This window comes from Pecten maximus, chromosome 4, assembly GCF_902652985.1.
Source record: "Pecten maximus chromosome 4, xPecMax1.1, whole genome shotgun sequence".
Classification (NCBI taxonomy): Eukaryota; Metazoa; Mollusca; class Bivalvia; order Pectinida; family Pectinidae; genus Pecten; species Pecten maximus.
This window is the reverse complement of record NC_047018.1, coordinates 46,585,501-46,604,487: the sequence shown is the minus strand read 5'-3', so window position 1 is coordinate 46,604,487 and position 18,987 is coordinate 46,585,501. Positions and strand designations below refer to the sequence as shown.

Below are 18,987 nucleotides of genomic sequence, written 5' to 3'. Positions count from 1 at the left end.
ATTCACTATAACCATATTTAAGATTACAATATATATATACCATATTAATTAATCTGGAAAATATTCATTGGACAACTTATAAACCACATGTTTCTTGGTATGAATATCATATACTGAGTTATATAATACATATAAAAAGGTCGCTTAAAAGAAGCCAGACACATATGAGCTATTGAATATTGTATCAATAATTGCTATTTGATAAAGATTGTTCAAAGGTATGATATGGTTCCTAAAATTACGTAGTTATGAATTAATTCATTTTCAAAAGAATTGCAATTATGGCATTTTGCCTGACATTCAGAAATTATACAGAATCATTAGACAGATGTATATGTTCTCTGGGATTTGATATGTCTTGGAATTTGATCAGGTAAAACTGAATAAATAAACAATAGATTAAGGTGCAAGTTTCACTCTCATCATGTATCAAGTTTTGATTGATCAATGAATACTAATATCAAAACTTTTAGTGTCGAAATCCTTTTAATAATTGTATTAAATCACCATTTTGTGGAATCAATATGTAGGAATATGCGTATTATCAGACATAGAAACAAAAGTATTACTTACCATCTGTAGTCAGGTTCACCAGTAGTCAGGGGGATGAAAAACAATGTTACATATCTGATCAATACAATATCAATACAATATCAAATAATTTGATAATTTGAATTTGATGAGAAGGATTTATAATGTGTATTATATTACTAAAATAAAAAATTAACTACATTGAATGCTTTATTCCAACATCAATATTTTACTATAAAATATGCCAATATCAAAGCTGAAATATTCATTGAACAACTTATAAACCACATGTATCTTGGTATGAATATGATACACTGAGTTATATAATACATATAAAAGGTTCGCTTAAATTTGATCAGGTAAAACTGAATGAATAAACAAAAGATTATGGTGCAAGTTTCACTCTCATCATGTATTAAGTTTTGATTATCAATACATTTCAATATTAAAGCTTTAAATGTCGAAATCATTTTAATACTTGTTTTTAATCACCCTTTGATGGAATCAATATATATCAATATGCGTATTATCAGAAATAGGAACAAAAGTATTACTTACAGTCTGTAATCGGGTTCACCAATAGCCAGAGGGATGGAAAAATATTACATAACTGATCAATGAAATATATATATATAAAGATTATTATCAGATCATTTGTATGGAATGAGTAACATTTTAATGTTTATTTTATATATAAAAGAAAGCATTAATCTTCAAATTGCAGTTAAACCTGCCTTTCTATCGAAGTTTCATTTTCAAAATTAACGACATCGTACGCTATATTTCAACATGGATCTTTTACTATTATATATGTCAATATCGAAGCTTTAACTATCGATGATATTTCATGAATTGAACTGGATCTCACTTTTTATAAAAATGATATTAAGAAATATGAATAATGTTGACTTTCGTAAAAGTCAAAACTATAATTTACTTTCTCTTGTAACGTTTAATATCAAAACATGATTCATGATATATTTTCAAACAATATGTCAATATCAATACATTTCAATATTAAAGCTTTAAATGTCGAAATCCTTTTAACACTTGTTTTTAATCACCATTTTATGGAATCAATATGTATCAATATGCGTATTATCAGACATAGGAACAAAAGTATTAGTTACAAGCTGTAATCAGGTTCACCAGTAGTCAGGTGGATGAAAAACAACATTACATATCTGATCAATACAATGTCAAATAATCTGATAATTTGTATTTTATGAGTAAATTTTAAACGTTCATTGTATAACTACAATAAAGCATTATTTACTGAATTGCAATTAAACCTACATTAACATTGAAGTTTTATTTTCAAAATTATCTGCATCACATGCTATATTTCAATATGGATATTTTACTATAGCATATGTCAATATCAAAGCTTTGAGTATCGATGATATATCATGAAGTTAACTAGATATCCCTTTTATAAGACTGATATTAAGAAATATACAAAGGTTCGGTTTCGTTAAGGACAAAACTATAATTTTCCTTTTTATTTCCTTTAAAAAAATATGTTTCCACACATTTTCAAAACAGGTATAGTGCACTAATGTTTCAATATAAACGGTTGAAAGCGTTTACTATCAAATCATAATCAAATATGTTGATCGAAAATCGATTTTCAAGTATAGATTAAAAATCAACCATTTCAATGAGATATTATATAATGTCATATGTGTTTATTATTAAATAATACCCAAAATAATAATCAGACTGTTGTGTATGTTTTGAAGATTTCATCGGTCTTGGTATTTTATAGGAAAAAAGAAACGCAATCTTTTCATGTTCAACAGACATAAAAATATACAGTAAAAAAAAGCGACAAATGTGTATTTTAGGGGATTTGATATCTCTCTGTAGGCTTCACTAATTCCGTCGATATCAGAATGATGTGTCAGAGCGGAGGATCAAGATTGTTAAAAGAAATCTGATCAGTAAGTTTTTCCTCTATTGACAAATTGGATAATGTTTTCCTAGCATACCTGGTTATCAGGAAGTCTAGTTCAGGATTTGCAGCATTGTTTACAGATGAAGATCAAACTATCAGGTTTCTTATCATCAGGCACAACCACGTTAAACATGGTTTTGATATCGGGATTAAGAATTATAATGACCACTATAGATTCAATCCACTCAGCAAGCGAAGCATTTGCAGCTTGATATTATAAATTTGTCTTCATATACAAGGAACACAATGAAGATTTCTCACAGCATAAACGTGAATTATCTTAATATATGACTATGTACAGGTCATATTCATGATTTCAATAGGTGGTCGGACGTGAAATAAATCACAAATAGCTATGAAGGATTACTTACCCGAAAGTGTGCCTTCATCAGATGAATCCCGACCTTCGTCTCTGGAACCAGACGCCATTTTGAAATCCAGTTCCACCTCTATTTACGATGCCTAAGAGGTAGCTGTAGGAATATTACAATAGAGATAGCTATGGGCAGGATTTACGTTTCCCGTACTATTTATCGTTAATCATTTGCCATACATGAATTACTTTGAAAAACTTCACAGGTTCACAAAAGAACTGAAAAACATATATTTTTTGAAAGTTATGTTTTAGATGCCATTTCTGTTGATATTTGTAAGGACTCAGACTAAATCCAGACTTTCTAATATTACAGTACTTACTCCTTAGCTCCGAACAACACGCAACTTTCAATGGTACTATTGAGGGCAAAGTATATACTCAAGACTTATGCCAAGGGATAGGTAAGAGGACACAATAATTACTCAATACTTCTAGACTAAACGCCATTTCTAATTATACTTTCATGACACATATTATTCCAGACTTCCGGACCGGAAGCTATTTCTGTTGACACTTTAAAAGGATAAAGTTCTTGCTCCAGACTTCTACACCAGACATCATTTCGAATAACACGTTTGAAGACAGAGTACTTACGCCTAAACTTAAACCAGACACTATTTCCAATTCTACCTTTTAGGAAACATATTACTCCCGACCTTTGGACTAGACGGCTTTCTGGCAATACTTTTGTTGACACAGTACCGACTTCAGAGTTCTGACCCAGGGCCCAGTTCTTATGATAATTTTGAGGACAAAGCACTTACTTCAGACTTCTGAACCATACACCATTCATAATGCCACTTTTAGTACACAGTCTTACTTCTGAACCCGAAACAAGACGCAATTTCTAATGATAGAATTGAGAAATACTATTCATCCAGATTTCTGAACCAGGGCGGTTTATAATGCTACTTTTTAGGGCACACATTACTCGAGACTTCTGGGCCATACGCTATTTCCTGTGACACGTTTGAGGACATAGTACTCAGTGGCATAGAAAGTTCGCAAAAAAAGGGGGAGGACAAGAATGTTTTCCTTTTTTTAAACTAAAATCTAACACATGTGTATGTCATGCATGTGTGTTACAATAGGTTTATTTATTCATTGTATGCATTTGTGATGGAAAAGAATTGCTTTCTTTACTTTTTAATTTGTTTATATATATATTTAAATCGGTCGTTATAACTAAAAATGAAAACTTTATTTTGCAATGCAATTTTGTTTAATTTAATATTTTTTTCTATTTTTTTTTAAATCTGTTTACGCATATTGAACGCCAGCTAATATGAAAAGGATTATAATAATATGTAATAGATTTATTTAAAATCTATGCAAAATTATAGCAAAATGACATACAAATTACAAATGACAAGATGAGTAATAAACTGCCTTTGCAATCAAAACCACTTAAACGCAATCATTTCCCACTCTTGAAAAGGTGGATGAATTTGTTGCATTTGAATAAGTGGAATTAACGTTACTGCTGACTTTATTACATTTCATAATGTTTTGTTTTTGTATATTTTTTAATTACTTAATTTACCTAGATATATACACGATTGTATTAATAACCATACGAAATAATAATCTGAATCCATGTTTAATCTTATCTTCATATTTCCCCGAATTTAACTAATTAGGCTAATAATTTTAGTAACGCCGGATACAACGATACATGTGCCGTTGGTTATTTCTTAAATTGAGTTCTTTAAAGTTACCATTACGAACAAATTCTCCCTCTACACCACTGGTTCTTACTCTGGAGTTCTGAACCAAACACAATTTCTAATGATATTTTGGACGACATCGTACTTACTCCTGAATTATTAGCCAAACGCCATTCCAAGTTATTCTTTTTCTTGTCAATCACAGGTTGATGCAGTCGCTATAAAAAGACAAAAACCGCGATTCTTTGAAATAAAAATAAATACTGATTAGTCATTAAGTAGAAGACTTGGTAGAAGCAAGAATGTTAAAAAAGTAGAACAGTGTACTTTGCCATTGCATATCAAATGGCTAATCCATGTGCCATGTTTATAAATATTCATCTTTCCTTTATTTGGTCTATGGTATAGTGTTTTTACATCTGCACATTTAAATATTCATTTGTTTACAGGCAAATACTAAAAATGAGGGACACATTTAATATGATAATATTAAGATTTTTTCTCTTAAATTTTGAATTATGATTTTTATTTTTTAAATTAGTAACGAGAGGGCACATCATTGATACTTATTTCATTACCCCTTTTAAAATTTCCGAAGATAAGAATTCACCAGTTTCATTTTAGGTACCTTAATGTTTAGTAGAAATGACGGGTGTAATATATATGGCACTCAGTTAAAAAGTAAGAGGCTTAAGGTATTGTAGCTATCTGTGATCGTAACATAGTTATCTAGAGGCTCTAGGAAAGCTATGTTAGGCAATATATGGTTCTAAAATAGGTATCTTATTGTGCACACATAACTATCTTCGGGCTCAAACCTCGTAGCCTAGGACCCTTACATTGCTATCCTACATAGATGTATATGTCAAAACAATGGTTAACCAAGTCGGGGCCATAAGAAAGCTATGTTAGTGTGCTAACGTAACTACGTTATGGCCCTAGATTACTAATTTAGGGCCGTAATACAATAAGTAAGGACCCTATATTACAAAGTAACGACCTAACATTATTATCCTAGTGCAAAAAGATAGCCAAATCCCGACTGCAGCAAAAATAGCTTGAACTTTGAACCAGAAGCAAAACCGCCCTATCGATCGAGAACATGGTGTGAAGTAAACAACTATTGATAAATGACAGAGGTTGACACTTCGTTAAAATGTAATATACTGGATTATGTATCAGTGGTAAGGTCAAGAATATTCCTGTCGATACAGGAGGCATTATAACAAACACATTATCCCCAATCAATTCACCTTTTTCATCAATGATGGCAGAATTTTTCTTTGTACATTTATTGGTAGGTTGGAGAACAAAATTGTTCAGGACTTGCTCCCTTTCTTTTGCCCAGAAAACCATACACTAGTTTTAAGAGCGGCTCCTCTACATTTACCCATAATAGTATATTCTTGTTTCATAAATGACTCCCCTACATTTATCTAGAGTAGTATACGCTAAGCTTAACAGAAACTCCCTTTCATTTAACCTTAAACATCTAGTGTAGATACAATTTGTATATCATTTTTTCAGTTATAACGTCTAGCTAAGTTGTCCGTTTAAACTTACACGGTTATTTCGGCATATTACAGGTCAGTGCTAAAGTAAGTATTTTCCGATAACGCCTTCAATTAGGTACATAATGCAATGTAGGCGCCCCTACCAAACTTCATGTCAAGAATATGTGTATATGATTGTCTGGATACATCTTACCACAGAGTTGTGCGCACTGAACATCTCGTATGTCTATAGATATTATTAGCTCTCTGGACGGAGTCCAGGAGAGCTTACGCAGTCATTCTCATGTTTTTGCCGGAAGTAGAATTATTAAAAGTTTGTGGACAGAGGATATCAGAAACAGTTGGACTGTCAGAATGGATTTCAAGACACATGATTGGGGTCGACACGAACTAGATTTGACAAGAAATTTGAGTTGTTAAATGATTTCATTTTCGAGTAATCGTCAATTAACGGTGTCATTTTGGACATTCTCGGTGTCACAGGGACATGCCGAACGTTATTCTGAGGAGTTATGAGGCAAAGTTCCTATATCAACCCACTGAAATGTGTATATAACAATGTGCTGCAACACCGTATCCCTGTGACGCTGCAAAAATTTGCTGCTATGCGTGTTACATTATACACATTATGTCGTCTGCTACAGTGTACAGGGTGTCTCGCGAAGTATATGTGTATACGTCCCTGGCAAACACTGATATGGAATATTACTATGTATTCTTAGTAGTTCCAATTGTTTATCTTCTCTCATAATACTAGAGGGTGACACCTGAAGGATGTCACAGATGGAATGAAGTGTAGTAAGGGGCGATAACTCTGTGTGAGCATGTTTTGTCAAAATCGCTCAATATCTAAGTTTCGACCAATAAAAAGACTGTTGTTCGTATAAAGGCAACAAAACCAATCAAGTTGAATTTGCAATCCCCTTAATACCCCCATATATCAAATCTAATTGAAATTGAACATTATCTACATATTGACCAATCAGAGGCCAGGAATTGGCGACCATTTTGTTTAAATGTGAAAGTGAGGCTACGAGAGCGACCGGTGTTCAATGGTGTTCCTACATATCAAATTTCATCAAAATCGGACAATATCTAAATTTGAACCAAGCAGAGCTCAGTTGATGGCGGCGATTTCCCATGATGTACATACAAATAAACAAGGGCCCGTTGGAGGGCCGTAACATACGCCCGCGCAATATTTAGCCTGGGTAAAGTAGTATTGGAGTTATGGTCCGGACAAGTAAAATCATCAAAGGGGAATAACTCCGCAAATACGGGGGAAAGGGGTATGATTTTGGTATGCCACACTCCGAGTCATCAAGATGTATATTTGTGTCAAGTATGGAGAGCCTGGGTCGAGCAGTATTGGTGTTATGGTCCGGACAAGTAAAATCATCAAAGGGGAATAACTCCACAAATACGGGGCGGGGGGTCAGGGGCATGATTTTGGTATGCGACACTCCGGCTCATTAGATGTGTATTTCTGTCAAGTATGGAGAGCCTGGGTCGAGAGTTATGGTCCGGACACCATATGTGCCCGCCCACCCGCCAACATGATAACATTATAATGTACGTCGGGTCGGGCGTATAAAAATCATTAAAACAGGACAATATCTTAATTTGGAACAATTTCCTCACAATATAGGGATTAACTCAATTTCCTCACAATATAGGGATTAAATCAATTTCCTCACAATATAAGGATTAACTCAATCAGATGTAAATTTTCATGATTTTACAGGAATTAGCTCACGCCAATTTCAATCTTAGAGGAAAAACTGATAATTCATACTTGCGTGAGGAAAATCCCAATTTTTGGTGTTTGCCAGTGGAACAAAAATACAAATGAGAAAAGGAAAATTGTTTGGTTTTCTTTTTTGCCTAAATTATTTCAATAAGATGTTATTTTGAGAATTTCCCTGAAGTTCAAAGTCATGATCAGTGTCATTTTGTAGAAGTTGGTGACTACATCACTGAACAATATGCAGGAGGCCTGTCGCATGCCATCCAGGACACAACAAAAATAGCACTGAAAATAAATGACATGTCTTACTCTTAACTATGTTTGTTTTGTTGTTTGCAAGGAATATCACCCCGTGAACAGCCAGGGTCATTTTGAGGTGAGGTCTCCATGTAGTAGTTGGTGACTACCTCTTTTATGCCATCAAGAGCATATTGTTTTCACATGTAAGCAAAAAGTTGAAATATGTTGGTATGGTATTAGAGGTAAAAATATTCGAAAATTTACTCATGTTTACCTGTATTTACTCATGTTTACCCGTGTTTACCGGACATTTTGAAGAATATTTTGTAAAATATTGATAAATAAATATTGGTAATTCTTTTATTTTGTCAAGTAATATTCTATAATACCTTTTGCATTAAGTTGAAATTGATTTTAATTCAAAAGAGAAAAAAAAACACATTACAATACATGTTTCCATACCCAGAGTAATGAGTTTAACTTAATGCAACATAATAATTCACAATATTTTAGCATAAATTTGTCAGAGCAGATTTCTCGCACATTGTTTTCTTCGGTGCATGCGAGCGAAAGGTTTAAATATGTTGGTATGGTATTTGAGGCAAAGATATTTGAAAATTCACTAATTTCTACCTGTGTTCAGATGACATTTTGAAGACTATTTTGTAAAATTGTGATAGTTGAATTCTAGTAACTCTGATTTTGTCAGATAATTTTCTATAATACCTTTTGTAATAAGTTTAAATGAGTTTTAAATCATATATTTTCCAAAAAAATACATGATATGATTCCACACCCAAAATTACTTTAATTTAACTGAATGCGACATATAGTAATTGACAATATTTTAGCATCAATTTGTCAGAGCAGATTTCTCGCACATTGTTTTCCTCGGTGCATGCGAGCGAAAGGTTTAAATATGTTGGTATGGTATTTGAGGCAAAGATATTTGAAAATCCAATAATTTTCCTGTGTGCAGATGACATTTCGAAGACAATTTTGTAAAATTGTAATGGTTGAATTCTGGTTACTCTGATTTTGTCAAATAATTTTCTATAATACCTTTTATGATAAGTTGAAATGAATTTTAAATCAAAATATTACAAAAAAAATAACATAACATGTTTTCACACCAAATTAACTTAATTTAACTTAATTCGACATAATAATTGACAATATTTTAGCATAAATTTGTCAGAACAGCTTTCTCGCACATTGTTTTCTTCGGTGTATGCGAGCGAAAGGTTTAAATATGTTGGTATGGTATTTGAGGCAAAGATATTTGAAAATCCACTAATTTTTGTGTGTGCAGGTGACATTTCGAAGAATATTTTGCAAAATTGTGAGAGCTGAATTCTGGTAACACTGATATTGTCAAATAATTTTTTATAATGCCTTTTCTAATAAGTTGCAATGAACTTTCAGTCAAGATATTAAAAAAGCTACTGTACATAACATGTTTTCCCACCCAAAATTAACTAAATTTAACTTAATCAGTTAATGCAATCATAATAATTGACAATATCTTTGTCTATCATATGATGTAGGCCTGCTGTAGTGTAGTGAGGAAGTTTCCAGCTTGCAGTGTAGGTGGTTCAATTTAAATAGTTCTACAAAATTAAATGAAATCTTAGCCATATTTAAGTCGCCCGCGTTCTACATATGCTTGTAATGATTTTTATAATGTTCATTGAACCGCGGGACTCTAGTAAGTCTATGTCAGAATATGATCGGTAAAAATTAAAATTTATTTCATTTCTCCTTTCACAACGTAATTCATATTTCAGAGAAGTTGCAAAGTAGTAGTCTTGTGTGTGTGTTCGTTCACGAGATAGTGTCCGAGAGAACACGGTTCCGTGTACATTTGTCACCTCAATCTGGAGATTCCCGTTGTTATTTTTAGACGTAAACAATCACAGAGTCGAAGCTAGTCACAAACAAATACACAGACTATCGAAATATCAATCAATTAAATTCGGAGACAAAGCAGGCCTATCACTACAGTAAATATCAAATAAACAGGAACTATTCTTCGTGCATATTTAGCGTCGTCTGTTTACATCAACGTAACAAACAAGTTTACTTACCGTCAGCGTTAGGCCTACGAGGCTTCGGGAATTTGCTTGACATTCTGAACGCCGGGTTGATTTTTCGCATGCATGTTTGTGAAAAGCGACATACAATGATCGTGACAAAGCATCTATATTCTGGAGCATTGCCTTTGATATTGAAAAATAGCAATATAAACTGGCAGTGACAGTAAAATACAACTGAACCCAGCTCACCGAGCACTTCAATCAACCGGCGCTTTCACAACACACTTTCGTGACGAGTTCAGGTTGGGCGTGTTACGTCATCAAAACATGCGATCGTCTGCTGTAGCAAAATACCCCTGTCGAGTGGAAAAATACTGAGAAGGTCGAAAAAATAGGGCATTTTCAAAACAATATTGTGACCGTACTGATAAAGATATCGAAAAACTAAACAGACGATTTTCTCCAGGAAACATTTATCTACTTATATGTGCATTGTATATGTTTCTGGATTTTTTTTTCGAATTTTGAGGGCGGTTTAACAGAACCTCTTAGTCAAAATGACGATTTTGGCGTGTTTGACCCAAAATATCTCCATAACTAGATTTTTCCCAGATATACGGGACATGCCAGGACCTAGATCACGCCGAGTTTTACAAGTGTGGAAAGTTTCATCAAGAAGTTACGGACAGTTTTCTTTGCCCTCAAATCCCAGTTATCTGCGGTAAATTAGGCAGAAGTAGCCGTGTATACATTACGTTCCGTAAGGAACGATAACTCTGTTATCTCCTCCTTACTGCACTTCATTCCATACTAGAGGGTGACACCTGAAGGATGTCACAGATGGAATGAAGTGTAGTAAGGGGCGATAACTCTGTGTGAGCATGTTTTGTCAAAATCGCTCAATATCTAAGTTTCGACCAATAAAAAGACTGTTGTTCGTAAAGGCAACAAAACCAATCAAGTTGAATTCGCAATCCCCTTAATACCCCCATATATCAAATCTAATTGAAATTGAACATTATCTACATATTGACCAATCAGAGGCCAGGAATTGGCGACCGTTTCGTTTAAATGTGAAAGTGAGGCTACGAGAGCGACCGGTGTTCAATGATGTTCCTACATATCAAATTTCATCAAAATTGGACAATATCTAAATTTGAACCAAGCAGAGCTCAGTTGATGGCGGCGATTTTGTTAAAAAGAGAAAATCAGGTTACGAAAGTGACTGATTTCCCATGATGTACATACAAATAAACAAGGGCCCGTTGGAGGGCCGTAACATACGCCCGCGCAATATTTAGCCTGGGTAAAGTAGTACTGGAGTTATGGTCCGGACAAGTAAAATCATCAAAGGGGAATAACTCCGCAAATATGGGGGAAATGGGGCATTGTTTTGGTATGCGACACTCCGAGTCATCAAGAGGTATATTTGTGTCAAGTATGGAGAGCCTGGGTAAAGTAGTATTGGAGTTATGGTCCGGACAAGTAAAATCATCAAAGGGGAATAACTCCGCAAATATGGGGGAAAGGGGGCATTATTTTGGTATGCGACACTCCGAGTCATCAAGAGGTATATTTGTGTCAAGTATGGAGAGCCTGGGTAAAGTAGTATTGGAGTTATGGTCCGGACAAGTAAAATCATCAAAGGGGAATAACTCCGCAAATACGGGGCAAAGGGGTATGATTTTGGTATGCCACACTCCGAGTCATCAAGATGTATATTTGTGTCAAGTATGGAGAGCCTGGGTCAAGTAGTATTGGTGTTATGGTCCGGACAAGTAAAATCATCAAAGGGGAATAACTCCACAAATACGGGGCCGGGGGTAAGGGGCATGATTTTGGAATGCGACACTCCGGCTCATTAAGATGTATATTTGTGTCAAGTATGGAGAGCCTGGGTCGAGTAGTATTGGTGTTATGGTCCGGACAAGTAAAATCATCAAAGGGGAATAACTCCGCAAATATGGGGGAAAGGGGGCATTATTTTGGTATGCGACACTCCGAGTCATCAAGAGGTATATTTGTGTCAAGTATGGAGAGCCTGGGTAAAGTAGTATTGGAGTTATGGTCCGGACAAGTAAAATCATCAAAGGGGAATAACTCCGCAAATACGGGGCAAAGGGGTATGATTTTGGTATGCCACACTCCGAGTCATCAAGATGTATATTTGTGTCAAGTATGGAGAGCCTGGGACAAGTAGTATTGGTGTTATGGTCCGGACAAGTAAAATCATCAAAGGGGAATAACTCCACAAATACGGGGCCGGGGTAAGGGGCATGATTTTGGAATGCGACACTCCAGCTCATTAAGATGTATATTTGTGTCAAGTATGGAGAGCCTGGGTCGAGTAGTATTGGTGTTATGGTCCGGACAAGTAAAATCATCAAAGGGGAATAACTCCACAAATACGGGGCGGGGGGTAAGGGGCATGATTTTGGTATGCGACACTCCGGCTCATTAAGATGTGTATTTCTGTCAAGTATGGAGAGCCTGGGTCGAGAGTTATGGTCCGGACACCATATGTGCCCGCCCACCTGCCAACATGATAACATTATAATGTACGTCGGGTCGGGCGTATAAAAATCATTAAAACAGGACAATATCTTAATTTGGAACAATTTCCTCACAATATAGGGATTAACTCAATTTCCTCACAATATAGGGATTAAATCAATTTCCTCACAATATAAGGATTAACACAATCAGATGTAAATTTTCATGATTTTACAGGAATTAGCTCGCGCCAATTTCAATCTTGGAGGAAAAGTTAATAATTCATACTTGCGTGAGGAAAATCCCAATTTTTGGTGTTTGCCAGTGGAACAAAAATACAAATGAGAAAAGGAAAATTGTTTGGTTTTCTTTTTTGCCTAAATTATTTCAATAAGATGTTATTTTGAGAATTTCCCTGAAGTTCAAATCATGATCAGTGTCATTTTGTAGTAGTTGGTGACTACATCACTGAACAATATGCAGGAGGCCTGTCGCATGCCATCCAGGACACAACAAAAATAGCACTGAAAATAAATGACATGTCTTACTCTTAACTATGTTTGTTTTGTTGTTTGCTGGGAATATCACCCCGTGAACAGCCAGGGTCATTTTGAGGTGGGGTCTCCATGGAGTAGTTGGTGACTACCTCTTTTATGCCATCAAGAGCATATTGTTTTCACATGTAAGCAAAAAGTTGAAATATGTTGGTATGGTATTAGAGGTAAAAATATTCGAAAATTTACTCATGTTTACCTGTATTTACTCATGTTTATCCGTGTTTACCGGACATTTTGAAGAATATTTTGTAAAATATTGATAAATAAATATTGGTAATTCTTTTATTTTGTCAAGTACTATTCTATACTACCTTTTGCATTAAGTTGAAATTGATTTTAATTCAAAAGAGAAAAAAAAACACATTACAATACATGTTTCCATACCCAGAGTAATGAGTTTAACTTAATGCAACATAATAATTCACAATATTTTAGCATAAATTTGTCAGAGCAGATTTCTCGCACATTGTTTTCTTCGGTGCATGCGAGCGAAAGGTTTAAATATGTTGGTATGGTATTTGAGGCAAAGATATTTGAAAATTCACTAATTTCTACCTGTGTTCAGATGACATTTTGAAGACTATTTTGTAAAATTGTGATAGTTGAATTCTAGTAACTCTGATTTTGTCAGATAATTTTCTATAATACCTTTTGTAATAAGTTGAAATGAGTTTTAAATCAAAATATTACCAAAAAATTACATGATATGATTCCACACCCAAAATTACTTTAATTTAACTTAATGCGACATATAGTAATTGACAATATTTTAGCATCAATTTGTCAGAACAGATTTCTTGCACATTGTTTTCCTCGGTGCATGCGAGCGAAAGGTTTAAATATGTTGTTATGGTATTTGAGGCAAAGATATTTGAAAATCCAATAATTTTCCTGTGTGCAGATGACATTTCGAAGACAATTTTGTAAAATTGTAATGGTTGAATTCTGGTTACTCTGATTTTGTCAAATAATTTTCTATAATACCATTTATAATAAGTTGAAATGAATTTTAAATCAAAATATTACAAAAAAAATAACATAACATGTTTTCACACCAAAATTAACTTAATTTAACTTAATTCGACATAATAATTGACAATATTTTAGCATAAATTTGTCAGAACAGCTTTCTCGCACATTGTTTTCTTCGGTGTATGCGAGCGAAAGGTTTAAATATGTTGGTATGGTATTTGAGGCAAAGATATTTGAAAATCCACTATTTTTTGTGTTTGCAGGTGACATTTCGAAGAATATTTTGCAAAATTGTGAGAGCTGAATTCTGGTAACACTGATATTGTCAAATAATTTTTTATAATGCTTTTTCTAATAAGTTGCAATGAACTTTCAGTCAAGATATTAAAAAAGCAACTGTACATAACATGTTTTCCCACCCAAAATTAACTAAATTTAACTTAATCAGTTAATGCAATCATAATAATTGACAATATCTTTGTCTATCATATGATGTAGGCCTGCTGTAGTGTAGTGAGGAAGTTTCCAGCTCGCAGTGTAGGTGGTTCAATTTAAATAGTTCTACAAAATTAAATGAAATCTTAGCCATATTTAAGTCGCCCGCGTTCTACCACACCTGTGGTTCTACATATGCTTGTAATGATTTTTATAATGTTCATTGAACCGCGGGACTCTAGTAAGTCTATGTCAGAATATGATCGGTAAAAATTAAAATTTATTTCATTTCTCCTTTCACAACGTAATTCATATATCAGAGAAGTTGCAAAGTAGTAGTCTTGTGTGTGTGTTCGTTCACGAGATAGTGTCCGAGAGAACACGGTTCCGTGTACATTTGTCACCTCAATCTGGAGATTCCCGTTGTTATTTTTAGACGTAAACAATAACAGAGTCGAAGCTAGTCACAAACAAATACACAGACTATCGAAATATCAATCAATTAAATTCGGAGACAAAGCAGGCCTATCACTACAGTAAATATCAAATAAACAGGAACTATTCTTCGTGCATATTTACCGTCGTCTGTTTACATCAACGTTAACAAACAAGTTTACTTACCGTCAGCGTTAGGCCTACGAGGCTTCGGGAATTTGCTTGACATTCTGAACGCCGGGTTGATTTTTCGCATGCATGTTTGTGAAAAGCGACATACAATGATCGTGACAAAGCATCTATATTCTGGAGCATTGCCTTTGATATTGAAAAATAGCAATATAAACTGGCAGTGACAGTAAAATACAACTGAACCCAGCTCACCGAGCACTTCAATCAACCGGCGCTTTCACAACACACTTTCGTGACGAGTTCAGGTTGGGCGTTACGTCATCAAAACATGCGCTCGTCTGCTGTAGCAAAATACCCCTGTCGAGTGGAAAAATACTGAGAAGGTCGAAAAATAGGCCATTTCCAAAACAATATTGTGACCGTTCTGATAAAGATATCGGAAAACTAAACAGACGATTTTCTTCAGGAAACATTTATCTATTTATATGTGCATTGTATATGTTTCTGGATTTTTTTTCGAATTTTGAGGGCGGTTTTAACAGAACCTCTTAGTCAAAATGACGATTTTGGCGTGTTTGACCCAAAATATCTCCATAACTAGATTTTTCCCAGATATACGGGACATGCCAGGACATAGATCACGTCGAGTTTTACAAGTGTAGAAAGTTTCATCACGAAGTTACGGACAGTTTTCTTTGCCCTCAAATCCCAGTTATCTGCGGTAAATTAGGCAGAAGTAGCCGTGTATACATTACGTTCCGTAAGGAACGATAACTCTGTTATCTCCTCCTTACTGCACTTCATTCCATATAACTTAATTTCTTGAAAGCATGGGAATGGAGCCCTATCTTTAAATCGGCAAAAGTTCCGGCCTATCACAAGGAGACTTGACACGAACACACCGCAGCCTCCCAAAACACACATATGCACTCACCACACTCATACATGTCGCACGCACGGGAGGCCGTCCTTAAATGACCTTAGATGTTAATAGGACGTTAAACAAAATAAACCAAACCAAACCAAACCAGAGTTATTACTTAGTATTTGAAATATGTCCTGTTATCCAGTGTATAGCTTTAAATCACTAATACATGTAACTGTTGACAAATCTGTTTTGGGTATAAAATGTACCATGTGTAAATATGGTAAATATCAGAAAACTTGTGATAATTTAAATCAGATTTGGAGAGAATATAGGTTTCTAATTGATTATAGTCATATGCATATATATTGATGATTTGTATTATGTAGTGATAATGTGCAAGCTGAAAGTATGTCGCATTGGTACTATATTGATGACCAATTTGACATGTGACCTTTGGTGACTAATAAATGAATAACATTTCTCTAGTCATATACATCGGAAAACAGTGAAAATATTATGAGATGAAACAGGACACAATTCTCTATAAGAGTACAAAATTTCATTTGAAACGATCAATACACAAAGTCAGGAAAATTCATTGAAAAAGTTGAAAATACAGAGAATATATAGCAAAATAAAAAAAAATAAGACTGAAATTGGCAAGGAACTGTATATACAAACAAGCTGGATTTCTAATCAACGTCCAGAGAGCTACGAGGCCCTTGGCCTCTTGTTTACAGCTATGGTTTGCCTGTTATTAAATATACGTATAATCTATGAATACCTATTAGTTAGCTGATTTCAATAGCCTTCATATATCAAACTTCACCTTTATATCAGTCTTTAATTGAATTCAATTTATTAATAAAACAAACCTTGATATTCACACAATCGATAAAGTCCTGGTTACTTCTATAACATAATATTTGGAAGACTGCAATTTAAATGTTAATTTATAGGTACTCATCTTAATCCGTTTCAAATGATTAACATTGCATTAATTCTTGTTATTAAATACTGATGTACACTTGATGAATTTTGAATATTTTTGTCTGTTTATTTACAGCTGCTTTTTCCAGCATGTATTATCGAGCTGGCCGATCTCTGTATTCGTGGGGTTTAAAGTGGGGTAAGTAGAAATCTCAGTTGGTTTTTATGATGATATGTGTAAATACAATTTCTGATTCTCTGTCTACCCTGTTCAGTGGTAGGGATAGTTACAAATGCCTGTTTGACTACTAGGTATAGAGATTTGGCTGGAATGGATTCAATGGTACATTTAAGGGTCAGAAGAGAAATGATACTGTTCAACAGCATTTATCTATCCAAGTGGTAAAGATAATTACTAATGTCTATCAGACTACCGGTTATATGTACCGAGAATGGAGACAGGAGAGAATTAGTAATGTCTATCCGACTACCCGCTGTTTTCCCGGTGATCGAGTTATACAGTTGTAAAATAATATTTTCTATCTGAACCCGCTATCTATCCCTGGGTAGATCATAGAACACCGTATGTTTAACCAGTACATATCTAGGTTGACGAAAAGTAGGAATATCTGCCTGACTTCTAAATCTCTGTCCTGGGATGAAACATTTGTTATGTCCAAGTGACAATCTATCCTGGGATGGTAATGTTTGACCGACTACAAGCTAAAACAGTCATATTTGTTTTTTCTTGTATTATTGAGCAATCAGAAATACACACAGCTGAAATTATTTTTGATTTGTAATCATTTCAAAATATAGGTATATCATGCATGCTCCAAGCTACAGCGAACAACGAAAACAAAACTGGATATAGATTACCTTAAATTTCGAAACGAGGTAAATCGTCTCCAAACGCCTTGTAGTAGGACGCCATTTTCGAATCACTCCTTAGGACACGGAACGTATAAAATAACGTGTGATTTCGCTCCGTGCTGTATGACCGTAGAATATGTCTGTTGTCACTATTTCAACGTGTACACAGTCAAAAATGTGTTCATTACTGGATTTCGAAACAGTTTCATTGTAAAACATTTTAAAGTTTTACTTAACAGGCAAACATATGAAAATAATGAAAAAAAAACCTTGTTGTCATTGTGAATTTGCATCATTTCAATTGTTGCAACATGTTAGCATTTCCCATTTGTATAATATCGTCTAATAGTTTTGAAGTAAAATATCGACATTTTATATCATACGAATAATTGGTGTGATCAAAGTTTAGTTCAAATTTGATTGATGTGATATAACAAAATCATACTTTTTAATATTTGCATCAGATTTATTTTAAAATTACACAATTATCACAATATCTTCATAAGAGCTTGTTCAAATTTGAAAATGTGTCGAACTGTTTCATGAACCTACCTTAGTATATAAACTCATAGACGAGTTTATGCCAATGCCGTAGAATTTCCCAATCTTCCCTTAGATACTAAGGTTACGTGCAATTCTGGATACGTAATGTTGTACAAAACTCTTACATGGAATCCTACGGAGTGATTTGGGATTTCATGGGGATTCCCCGATCTATTCATTTAAAATTTTAAAAAGCAAACAAGCACTGACAGATCCTGTCTTTATAAGTGTACGTATACAAAAGAATCCATAATAAAAATGTATTTTTGAATATACGTGTAGGGTGCACTTTGATCTTGTTTCCATAGCTAGCCTTTTTGTTTGCGTCCTCTTTATTTCTCTGTTGTTGTTCTATTCTAAGCTGACATACATCCGTTTTCATATATCTGATTATCGACAGTTAAACTCTGCACCTGCAGACTGCATACATCAAGTATTTGTATATTCAATTCGCTCTGCCTGAATTGAACTTGTGAACAAAGGTCACTTTCTATGGCGAATCACATTCTGCTTGCTTATGAATACATTGTTTACATGGGCAATTTAGTTGTATACCTCCTCAGATTTCACCTACTCATTTTTCAAATTTTGTGATACTTTTATACATGTGTATACACAACTGAAACAGGTGACCTATGTGCCTTTTTGATATCCAAATATAATGCAGACAACTTTTAAACT

At 34.3% G+C, this 18,987-nt stretch overlaps 1 long non-coding RNA gene across 2 annotated transcripts; it reads right to left on the bottom strand.

Annotated features, from left to right (window-relative positions):
• Nucleotides 1–2,255: 2,255 nt before the first annotated feature.
• Nucleotides 2,256–18,406, bottom strand: LOC117326263. Of its 2 annotated transcripts, none has more exons than XR_004532450.1 (3): nucleotides 18,316–18,406; nucleotides 4,681–4,749; nucleotides 2,256–2,961 (listed from the first exon to the last, which is right to left on the bottom strand). It is a non-coding gene; the product is annotated as an uncharacterized LOC117326263 (long non-coding RNA). The 2 variants fall into 2 exon arrangements; XR_004532449.1 differs by lacking the exon at nucleotides 18,316–18,406 and adding an exon at nucleotides 17,770–17,901.
• Nucleotides 18,407–18,987: the final 581 nt, after the last annotated feature.